An 11,625-nucleotide genomic window follows, 5' to 3' on the forward strand; every position below is an offset into this window, starting at 1 on the left:
TGGAGCTCTTTGGATTTGGGACTGCATCGCCACCCGTGCTGATCAGAGCTCCATGCTGGGCAAACAGAAAATTAAATTCAAAAGTTCACGGGGCTTTTCCTGTCTACCTGGCCAGTGCATCTGAGTTCAGATTGCTGTCCAGAGTGGTCACAATGGTGCACTGTGGGATACTGCCCGGAGGCCAATACCGTCGATTTGCAGCCAAACTAACCCTAATCCAATATGGTAATACTGATTTCAGCGCTACTTCTCTTGTCGGGAAGGAGTACAGAAACCAGTTTAAAGAGCCCTTTATACTGATATAAGGGGCTTCGTTGTGTGGACGGGTGCAGCGTTAAATTGGTTTAACGCTGCTAAAATCGGTATAAACGCATAGTGTAGACCAGGCCTGTGAGATGAGAGACATTAGGGAGAAAGGGGGAATGAACAGGGGAAAGTAGGAGAGGGAGAGCAAACAAAGGTGGAGAAAACCAGCTTGTCAAACTATTGTCTTTATAAGAAAACAAAGAAAAACATGATAGTTGAGGTCTAGGTCAGCTGATTTAAACAATAATAATACTTATTTTATGTAAAGAATAAGAAGAAAAGGGAAACATATTTCACATCTGTTTTTCAGATACCTTACAGGTAAGGAATCGTAGACCTTCTGCCAAGTATATGATTCAAATCCAACTCCTTGCCTTCACATCTTTTGTATTAATAGCATTCTTGAGAGTTGAATGATAGCTTATAAGCATGGTGGTTACTTTCCTAGAACATAATATGGACAGCTAGTTGCTCTCTGGGAGTTTTTAAAAGCTGTCACCTTTATAACTGAATTAAAGCTGGAGTTTTCATACCTGAAGTTTAATATTTTTGTTGCTTTATTTTCATACCTCAGCACTTTAAATAAAACTAGTTGTGTTTATTCTAGGAACATTTTAACTCTTGCTACCTTAGTTTATATCCTGAAAATCACCACCATTTTGGAGCATGTGGGGTAAAATGACAGGCCTGGCTAAACCTTTATCACTTTAGGAAACTGAATTCTTTTACTTTAGTTGTCCAACGTGGTTCTTCAGGAATTCTTTAATTGAATTATTTATTCTAATTCATCCTCTAATGCAGCCTAGTTTGTCAGTTTTGTTTCTCAAAATTACCAAGCAGATAACATCCAAATTGTAGTATTACTGTATTTATTTATTTTTTGTTCATAGCACCCATAACAACACAAAAGAAGTCACAATTCATATGTACACAAAATAAATTGTATTGTCAATAAAAACTAAAAACTGAGAGAAGGGATGGAGGAATATCAGAATTACTTCAGTTTTTTTAAGTTTCCAAAATAGAAAGCACTGTATATGCTAAAATGTCCATAGCACTTAAACATTTAAGTAAACATATAACTTCAGAAGACCCTGAATCACCCTAATATCTTGAAATTCTGAAAGACAACTCAAGAAAATAACTTCATTTTGTCATAATTTACTAAAATAGTTTTTCACGATTTTACAAACTAGTACCTGCAATAACTAGTGAGTGAGCATAAGAACTCCCATTGGTTCTTTCCATTTCAGGCAACCCAATAAAATGTTTACATGTATTAGCAATATATTTTTGTTTAGCTATACTTCTGAAGAAACAATCAAACCTGCAAAACTTGAATTAACTTTTTGACTAACCTGATGGATATACAGTTTTTGTGTCAGATGCCATTATAGCAATACTATTTGACTCATGGGCCTGCTCCTGCTCCATTAGAGTCAACAGCTTTTCCATTTACTTTAGTGAGTGTCAGATCAAGCCCCATGTATGGGAAGTTAATCATGTGGTGTGCCTGTTCATCCTAAGCATAGCCCTTGATTTCCTTCTTCTTGATGCAGTAAAATCCTGAAACTACTATCTAACTTGAAAGAGAATGTAACATTTTAAAGTAAAGGTCTTTCATACAAGTCTGGTGCCAGATACTCAGTTTATCTAAATTGTCATAGCTCAACTGACATCAATGAAGCTATGACAATTTGTGCCAGCTGAGCATTAGATAAAATCCTGACTCCACTGAAGTCACTAAAGCCAGAACACCCTGCATTGTCTCAAGTCTATTAACAATAATTTTATTAATCTTATTTGTTTCTGTAGTATATTTACAGAATCCATTTATGATTACTTGCCTGCCATCTGTTATGCTAGTTTCCATTTTTAAACTGACCCAATGGTTTCACCAGGATAGTTGGACAAGGTGACTATGAGCAGAAATGGTGAACGTTGAAAGTAGCATACAGATACTGGCAGCATTTTTAAAGGCTAGGAAGATATTCTAAGTAGCTTCTGTTCTGGGAGTTTTGCAGGCATGTGGTTTTTGGATCTCTGGATGGTCACTTACCTATTAAGAATGAGAAAGTAATGTGCAATGAATGTGTTCAGTGAATGTTCCTTTTGTTGTCGAAACTGTTTTTTTTTCTTTTTTCTTTTTTTTTTTTTTCTCCAAATAAAGGACTTGATCCCACAACTTGCTCCATGAGAATGACTTCAACTGGGCTCTGCGTATGCGTCTTCACAGAGCAGTTTATGGGATTGGAGTCTTATTCTTTATTCATATTTATTCACTGAATAATTTCAACTGGCAATTCTTGATTTGTAGATATGAACATGTGATAATCAAATTCAGTGTTGGCTAGTTATATTGGACCTATACAGGTCACATAGTATTATTTCTGGTCCCTGTATAGATGACCATAACTCTCATAATAAGCTTTCTGGTGCAAATATTCACATTTTGTACATAAACTTCACTTTCCAGGAATATTCATTGATATTCAGCTAAAATTCATTGGATCAGATTCTCTGCTGGGGTAAATTGGTGAAGCTCCATTGACTTTAATGGAAGTGTACCTTTTTACACCATCAGAAAATTTGGCCCACTGTTTCCACAAAACTTTCTACTGGGAAATATGTTCATGGAAAGCAAATACAAAGAGGAGTGAACACAGCCAAAAAGAATTCAAAACATTATTCAACCAAATATTCACAAACAATTTTTTGAGGAATTTGTTCATCTGTTATAAATATGTCTACTTTAGATGCTATTTTCCCAGGATATTCAAATCACATTGTAGAAAATTGCAAATATGGTAAATCTGCTCAAATGCAAGAACTCCATGGCTAGAGAAAATGATGATGTGGGATTTATTTTACAGCAACATGACCAGTGAAGCTGTCCATCTTCAGTATAATGTACAAAAACTGTTTATGGTTAACTTCAATCAGTTACATATATTGTGTTCCATTGCATATGTATTATAACTGTTCTATTCTGTTAGCTATTGGCAGCAGCGGACATTTATTGTTTAAAGCTTTCAACATATTTTCCTCTGCATATCAGAATTTCTTGTTATTGTCCCATCAATTTTTTTTAAAAAGTTACTACTAAAAAGGCATTATAAAAAGATATTAGATTTCAAATGAAACAACACCATATCCTGAAAACAAATAATACACAAAACAGCAAATAAAATTAGGAGAATAAAGAAAAATATATAGGTAAGAAAACCAATACAAATGCCCTTTGATTGTGCTGTCTTTATCATTCATATATATATATATATGCAGTTGAGTGCAGTCTCCTTATCTATATAAAATAGCTATAGCAAAAAAAAAATACATTAATGGTGTAGGCCCCAGTTTAGCAAAGTACTTAAATACATGCTTAATTTTAAGCTTGTGAGTAATCCCATTGATTTCAGTGGGATTGTTCACCTGTTTAAAGTTAAGTATGTGCTTAAAAGCTTTGCCTAAATTAATTAGAATTTAGAAAACCTTTTCTTTTGCAGATAGAAAGTTATTTTATACTCACCAAGGAATAAAAAAATATTGGTTTATCATGCATGCATGCTCTCTGAATAGTCAGTCATATTTACATTACTGTTACATATAACACTTCCATGAGAAAAATCAATATTCAACAATTCAGTATCCCTGAATTTTAACTTTGTATACTCACAGTAGTCCCACTGACATGGATGTACAATTCTAAGGCCAGGCATATGTGTCTGCAGTATAGGTGTTTTAGATAGCAACTTCCTCAGATGGAGACACTCTAATTTTGTTGTTGTTTCTGGGAAGCACCGTGTACATTTATAATGCTATATAATTCATAAAAAAATCCCCACATTGATCTCATTAGAAACTTTTTGAATAAGTATTTCCTATGCACATTTAGTCAAGTGTGTGTGTGCGTGTTTTCTCCCCCACTCCCCTTTAAAGGTTACCGACATCTTATTCCATAAAGTATGCCAGTGGCTGTTCTCTGGCTCTGTGGGGCACCACAAAGTCACAAGACATTAGAGCTAAACTGTTTTTGATTTAAAGTGTGTATCTGTTAATTTAACTAGCTTCATAAATAAACAGAATGAGTAAAGCCATTATTTTTAAATGTAAGGTAGATAAGAACAGAAGTAAGGGCAGAAAGATGGTATGTTTTCTAATGGTACTGAATGGCATACTTAGAAAGAACCATCACATTAAAACTAACTCGGCACAATATGCCATATGCCTACTATTATCCATGTTAGAGAACTCCTGTGGAGTAGACCCTGCAACGTGCTGAGCACTCAGGGTCTGATCCTGTGAAGCACTTAAGCATCCATCTGCCTTTAGGCACATAAAAAGTCCCATTGCCTTAAAATTAAGCAAATGCTTAAGTGCTTTGGTGGATTGGATATTGACTAGAGCCGGTAGTTCTGTAAAATAAAAAAAGTTTTGGGTCAACCTGAAATAAACATACTAAGCAAACTGAAAAGTTGGAAAAAACAGGGTCAGGTCAAACAAAACATTGGATTAGACCTGAAATTAACATTTTAATTTTGAGCTTTTTAAAACATTTTTAATAAAATTGAAGTAAATTTTAAAATTAAGTCATTTTGACTGAAACAAACAAAATCTGTCAAAACTAAACTTTAGAGGCACTGATTGACTACAATTAATTGAGTGAAAGTGACATGAATTCACAAAATGTTTGTCAACCCAAATCTGCATTTTTCTGTGGAAAAAGGTTTGGATGGAAATTTTCACCCACTTCTAATCGTGAATGTTCAGTACCTTGCAGGATCAAGCCCCAAGAGCTTAGCATGGAACCTGTATAGATTCTTACTTTAGGTAACAACATGAGAAATGGAAGAGGCCCATTACATCAGTGAGTTGATTTCCACTGCTAGGCAGCTTGATGCCCCACCGAGAGGACTTGCCAGATAAAGTGGGGCTACAATTAGTATTAGATGAAAGGCTGACTAAAGGCAATCCTTATTCCCTTCCCTAATTCAGGCTATAGTTGAGGAAGAGACCTTCAGTAAGGGAAAGAAGAAGGGGGAGCAGGTGTAGGTGTTCAGTGACCTAAAAAAAAGGGATCTAGCATGAGGTGGGAGCTGCACCTTTGCAACCTTGCTCTACTTAGTTATTCAGGGTGTCTGTGTGCCCCCTCCCTTTGTGTGAGCTGGGCTAGAGGGGAAGGGTGCAGTGTGGGTGGGTGGGGTGACCTGAAGTTTCATCATATGCTGTAGTCTTTAACTCCTGCGGAGACCGGACCTTGGCATCTGTCAGTCAGGGCTGGAGGGGGTGTAGGTGTGGGGACAGAGCTGGGAGAGGTGGGGTGGGGGGTGTATCAGGACCGACGACACCCAGGTACTGGAAGTGAGGGGGGGTGCTACCTCACTCCTGGCGTGGATGCTAGTATATACAGGTTTCCAGTTTGGTTCAAGGGCTCTCAGCACCCCCATTTTACAAATTGTTCCAGCACTGCGGACACCCCAGTGTGTCAAGATAGACCACTAGGGATGCGGGGCTGCCGGCTAGAACGGGGGCTGGGGGGCAGCGTCTGTGTGTCCCGACAGCCCAGGGAGTGGGGAGTGGGGCGTCGCGCGCACCCAACCCCAGCACAGCACATCCCAACCCCCCCCCCCCGCTCCGGCGCCAGTCCCGCCTCCACTGCCGCGAGACGCACGCGCGGGAGGGAAGGCGGAAGTCGCTCCAACAAACCCGAGAGCCGGGTCGCGCCGAGTTCCCGATCCAGGAGCTCTGCGTCGCGCCGGGTCGGGCCCAGAGCCGCCGCCATATGTCCAGCATGGAGAGATCCTTTGGGCTGAAGGGCAGCGCGCCCGGCAGAGCGGGACGTGGCGGAGGAGAGGCGCGGTGGAGGGTCCCCGATGTCTGCAGCCCGCCCTGCTTCACACGGCCCCCACAAGGTTGAACACCCACCTCTTGAGAGCGGCGAGCCCCCTCGGGGAAGGCGCAGCTCCCCTTCCCCCGAGAGCTGATCGAGCCCCATGGGGGAAGGCCCATTCCCCTTCCCCCCGAGAAAGCTGGCGAGCCCCCTGGGGGAAGGGCCATCTCCCCCTTCCCCCGGAGCTGCGAGCCCCCTGGGGGGGGAAGGCGCAGCTCCCCTTCCCCGAGACTGGGCGAGCCCCTGGGCGGGGGAAGGCGCAGCCCCCTGTTCCCCGAGATGAGCGAGCCCCCTGGGGGAGGCGCGCACCCCCTTTCCCCCGGAGAGCTGGCGAGCCCTGGGGAAGGGCCCCATCGCAGGGAGGCTGCCCACTCCTCCTTCTGAGTTGCAGCTGTCACTGTTGTTGACGGTAAGACTCCACTGAGTGACAGATTCGCCAAACCCCTTCCTCACAGACAGGCGATGGCTGGCACTGACTGCTCATGGCTAGACTGTCAACTTCTCCACCCAAAGAGGGACTGCGCATCATGTAGGAGCGGCCTGACCCTGGCTGACCACTTCTGGTCGTATAAGCCCACGTGTTGTTTATCTCAGCACGAAATCAAAATATTCCTTAAGCCTTACAGGCTCCAGACCTTCTTTTACCACACCAGCGCTGCGGGAGGCATTGTAACAGGAGTGGATTATAGCCAAATGCTCAAGGCTGCAGGTTATCCAGGTTTTGTTTGTCTTAATCATGTCGCGAAACAAATAAGAATACTTGAAATGTCAGTAGAAAACTGTTAATTTCGTTTAGTGTAAGACATGATAAGACAAATGTTGAATTCATAAACTGTTCAGTTCCATTAGTACCCAACAGAAATTGTATTTATTCATTCTTGCATTACAAATGTTAGGCTGTCAAGCGATTAAAAAAAAATTCCCATTCGCAAAGTCAGCTATTAAAAAAATCAATACTGTTGAAACAATAATAGAAACCATTTAATTAAATAGTGTGGATGTTTTCTACATTTTCAATATTGATTTCAATTATAACAGAATACAAAGTACAGTGCTCACTTTATATTGTTTTTATGCAACTATTTGCACTGTAAAAAACAAAGAAATAGTATTTTCAGCTTCACCTAATTACAGGTACTTTGAGTGCAGTTCTCCTTATCATGAAAAGTGAATTACAAATGAAATATGTACAAAAATCACTGCATTTCAAAAATAAAACAATGTAAAACTTTAAGCCTCCAGGTCTACTCAGTTCTATTTCATGTTCATACAGACAATTTGTCAGTTGCAGGAGATAATGTGCACTTCTTGTTCACAAGTCATCTGAAAGTGAACAGGTTCTCAGTGCACGAGCATAGCTGTCATCACAGATAATACCTGCCAGACTGCACTAAGATTCATATTCCCTTCTGCTTCAGCCACCATGCAGAGGATGTGTCCGATGCTGATGACTGGTTCTGTGAGAACAGATTCAAAGCAGTGTTGACGACAGATGTTCATTTATATCTGCAGTCACATGCCACCAGCAGAAGGTTGATTATTGGTTCGGGTTCTGTAGTTTCCTCATTGGAGTGTTGCTCTTGTAAGACTTCTGAAAGCATGCTTCACACCTCATCCCTCTCAGATTTTGGAAGGCACTTCAGATTCTTAAACCTTGGGTCAAGTGCTGTAGCTATCTTTAGAAACCTCACATTGGTACCTTCTTTGCATTTTGTTAAATCTGCAGTGAAAGTGTTCTTAAAATTGAACGTGTGCTGAGTCATCATCCAAGACTGCTATAACATGAAATATGTAGCAGAATGTGGGTAAAATAGAGCCGGAGACATACAATTCTCTCGCAAGGAGTTCAATGACAAATTTAATTAAAGCATTTTTTAATAAGCATCATCAGCATGGAAGCATGTCCTCTGGAATGGTGGCCAGAGCATGTGGGGGCATATGAATGTTTAGCACAGGGGTTCTCAAACTGGGGGTCGGGACCCCTCAGGGTGTCACAGGGTTATTACAGGGGATAATCGTGAGCTGTCAGCCTCCAACCTAAACCCCACTTTGCCTCCAGCATTTATAATGGTGTTAAATATATAAAAAAGTGTGTTTAATTTATAAGGGGGGGGTCGCACTCAAAGTCTTGCTATGTGAAAGGGGTCACCAGTACAAAAGTTTGAGAACCACTGGTTTAGCATATCTGACATGTAAATATCTTGCAGTGCTGGCTACAAAAATCACATGCAAATTCCTGTTCTCATTTTCTGGAGACATTATAAACAAGGAGTGGGCAGCATTATCTCCCATAAATGTAAACAAATGTGTTTGTCTTAGAGATTGGCTGAAGGATAAGTAGGACTGAGTGAACTTATAGGCTCTGAAATTTTGCATTGTTTTTGAGTGTAGTTATGTAACAAAAAATAAATCTACATTTGCAATTTGCACTTTCATGATAAAGAGACTGCACTATAGTACTTATATGAGGTGAATTGAAAAATACTGTTTCTTTTGTTTATCATTTTTATAGTGCAAATATTTGTAATAAAAAATAATATGAAGGGAGCAGTGTTACAGTAACTCCTCACTTAAAGTCGTCCCGGTTAACGTTGTTATTGCTGATCAATTAGGGAACATGCTCATTTAAAGTTGTGCAGTGCTCCCTTCTAAGGTCATTTGGCAACTGCCTGCTTTGTCCACTGCTTGCTGCAAGAGCAGCCCGTTGCAGCTAGCTGGTGGGGGCTTGTAACAGGGTGGACTGGCAGCCCCCCTATCAGCTCCTTCTATCAGCTCTCTGCTCCCCTAAGTTCCCTGTGTTGAAGCCGCCCAGCAGGCTATCACTGCCATGTGTTGCTCCTGCCTGCTGTCTTGGAGCTGCTCCCAGACACTCCTGTACAGGGAAGGAAAGGGGGAGGGGGAGCTAATGTCAGGGTGTCCCCCTTCCCCCTGTTCCTGCACCCTGCTTACCCCTTCTCCATATAGAGCAGGGAGGGGACACAGATGGAGAGAGACAGAGAGAGCCTGGGGCAGCAGCTGCTGTCTTAACTTCCTGATCCACTTAAAAGACACAAAGAGTGGGTCAGCTTACTTTAAAGGTGCAGTGTGCCACTTTCTCTCTCTCTCTGTCACACACACACACAGGTGTGTCTGTCTCTGTCTGCTATGCTGTCTCCCCTCCCTCCTGTTCATGCTGCCTTGTGTGAGAGGCTACAGTAATAACAGTGTGTTAACCCTTGAGGGCTCAGCCGAGTGCTAGTTCATCATTTAGCAGCAAGGCATTCCCTGGGAAATATTCCTCCTTCTTCCACCCTTTAACTTCACCTCCTCAACCAAGCTTCACAGTCGTCATAGCTGTGAACAGTATAAAATTGTTTGTTTAAAACGTATAATATGTGTATATCTATATAATATACAGTTTTTTGTCTGGTGAAAAAAAATTCCCTGGAACCTAACCCCCCCATATTTACATTAGTTCTTATGGGGAAATTGGATTTGCTTAACATCGTTTCGCTTAAACTCTCATTTTTCAGGAACATAATCACAACGTTAAGTGAGGAGTTACAGTACACTTTGTATTCTGTGGTGTAATTGAAATCAATGTATTTGAAAATGTAGATGAACATCTAAAAGTATTTAATAAATTGCAGTTCTGTTATTTAACAATACGATTAAAACTGCAATTAATTTTTTATGGCGATTAATTTTTTTCAGTGAATCGCATGAGTTAACTGATTAATTGACAGCCCTAATATAGATTATAGGTGGAAAGAAGTGAATAATTCCATTTTTGCAAGGAAAATAAAACTGCTAGATGGGAGAAGGAAGGACTTGGAATTCTTCCTGTGTTTATGAATGACATAAGTGTCTCTGCCAAAACTTAGCTTCCCAGATGGGCTAACATCAAGTTATTGCTGCAGGGCTAATAGAAAACTCTCTTTTCTCTAGCAGTATATGTCCCCCCCGGCCCCCCCCCCTCCCGAGTCTCCCGCCCTTCCTAGCAGTGGATGTGTAAGGGTGAAATGATTTTGTGTACAAGAATATAATTTATCTATCATTTTATATTGTTTGTAATCTCATCCATTTATCATGCTACTCTTCAGACTCCTTCCTTTCAGTCTGACTTGTTTTTGTAATATCTGATCAATATCCACTTGCCACTGTATCTTAGGAGGGACAGGGAGAGCAGCATTCCTACAATCCCTGTGGCTGGATGCCATCATCCTTTGGAGCAAACTTCACCTGACTGCCAGCAGCACCAAAGGCTTTATTTGCCAGCCAGCATAAGCTGAAATGCCATAGCACTCTGTTAGGCCCCTATGCCAGAGTCTGTACAGTGTGTGACATTGATCAATTGTTTCCCCAACCAACAGAATTTTACTGTGGATCACTGTCTGTAGCAGTGGAGAGCCAGAAATGGGCCTTTCCCCCTGCAATGATACAGAAATCCATAAAACTTAAATGGTTTTTTTTCTTAATAAAAACCCCAAAAAAAAACCAGGAGAAATAAAACTTTTTCCCCCGGTATATAAAATGAGCTTACCTTTAATGCTTTTTTCCTATATGTTTGGCTCAGCAGATCCTATCAGTATTCTAAGAGAGATAAGATAAATTTCTGAACAGGTTCTAAATAAATTATGCGATATAAGAAGCAGTTATGATTCATTTGATTATTCCTAACTTGAGACAGATACATTTAAGGGTGAGACAGTGTGTTCATCATGGGAAAAGATCTGTGAGGCAACAGATGATGTATTGTGCTATCTAACGTAGAAACTGTGCAGTAATTTAGGACGTTTAAAATAATCCTCGGTATTGTCTCACATTACTCAAAGCCAGATTTAAGGAAGTGATTAATACTTACATGCTATTTCGATCATTGACCTGAGCGATGCACCGTTGGCAATCTGTAGCTGAAAATATTTATAGCTATATCAAGTGCCTAGCCAAGCAGTCTAACTATGTTACATTGCCTATTAAATCGCTTCTCTTTTTTTCCCACATTTCATCTCTTTTGTGTCTGTCTTCCGGCCTATCAGGTCTAAATGCTACGTTAAACAAAACCAGAATGCTTTTTTTAGTGGAAAATTTTTCAGCCTTTTTTAACAATTAGAAACAACAAAAAAAGTACACCTATCCTTTCTTTCTTTGCAGCCACCTTTAATTGATTTATGAATCTTATCATATTCCCATATCTCAAACTTTAAATATGTAGGATACATTGACAATTGTCTGGCACACCAAATTATACACCTCTCGTTTACAAAATCTGACGCATCCATGAGAAGTAGTTGTTAATGTTCTTTTCCTCATTCACCTTCAACCAGGGTCAGCGATATGGAACTTGGACGCACAGCCAGAGACATAGAGTGTTGATTTGGAAAAAATTCTGCAAGTTATCCATTGCAATAATGTTAGTCAGTTAACCGTTTCTTATTAACAAAGAAAGA

Source organism: Chelonoidis abingdonii, chromosome 8 (assembly GCF_003597395.2).
Source record: "Chelonoidis abingdonii isolate Lonesome George chromosome 8, CheloAbing_2.0, whole genome shotgun sequence".
Lineage (NCBI taxonomy): Eukaryota > Metazoa > Chordata > Testudines > Testudinidae > Chelonoidis > Chelonoidis abingdonii.